A 1,136-nucleotide genomic window follows, 5' to 3' on the forward strand; every position below is an offset into this window, starting at 1 on the left:
GGCAGGGAGAGCGAACGCGGTGAGCGGGGGGGGGCTCCCCCCCGCCAGGGCCGGTGGGACGCGGCAGGGCCTGGCTGCGGCCTGGGCGCTCCGGAGCGAGTCTCGGCGAGAGCGGGACCCTGCCACCGAAAACCAGACCCAGAAGAACTCCCAAGCCAGGACGGGCTCCTCCAGTACACACCAGCGATCCCCAGGGCTGGAGTTAAGGGAAATCCCGCTCCGCAGGGACACCGGCAGGTGCAGGATGACTTTCTAACAGTTCTTTAAAGCGTTGCCTGTAAGATCTGGCTATTGCAACTGAGAATTGCAGAGTACGTCTGTGCATCCTTCCTTCAGCTAGGAGAAGGAGGCTGGTCGGCTGCTCAGGAACCTCGCTTGGAACCTCTCGTGCAGCAGTGGCAGAGGGGAGCGGAAACTGTGGACATCTTAAAAGAAAAAAAAACAACTATCCACTGTAGCATCGTGGAAGCTGTTCTAGAAATATGACGTATTTGCAAACTCAATATATAAATACAGCGGCGTGCATACCCTAGGTACAGATAAGATTTGACCCGATGTCTTCTCTTTAAAATTGCGGTCTGTGTTTTTATACGGACAAGTGAACGCTTTGGGCTTTTGAAGCCTCGCGGTTTCCCTCTTTATACTATTTATAAAGACTACTTTTTCATAAGGCTTTTAAATAAATGTAGCGTAGAAGAGACACCGTGAATTTGGCCTTGCTGTGATGGAAGCAGTCTGGAGATGCAGTTTGTCCACAGCAGGGGATGCAATCTTTCTAACAAGGGAGAAACTTTTTCTGTAGGTGAAATACTCTGTACTGCAGGGACTGGTCTTGTGCCCGTTCATCCTAACGCACACTTTGTTCCACAAGCCCATGCCGGGGCAGCCTTGGCCCTCTTGGTCACGATGTGGGAATTTGAATTAAGAAAACTGAGCTTAACCAACCTCCTAAGTGATGTACCAACCTGCTCCAGAAATCGTTCCACAAGTGGCTTTAATTTTTCTTTGTGTATTTATAAAAGCAGACTTGTTTTTCCTGTACAGTGGCTTGTATGTGTGATTTTTTTTTTTAATGATTCTGATACGGCATTGCTTTTTGGTTTTGTTTTTTTTCCTCCTGTGAAAGAATGAGTGTA

The sequence above is a fragment of the Athene cunicularia genome (assembly GCF_003259725.1).
Source record: "Athene cunicularia isolate RWA chromosome 6 unlocalized genomic scaffold, athCun1 chr6_part2, whole genome shotgun sequence".
Taxonomy (NCBI): domain Eukaryota; kingdom Metazoa; phylum Chordata; class Aves; order Strigiformes; family Strigidae; genus Athene; species Athene cunicularia.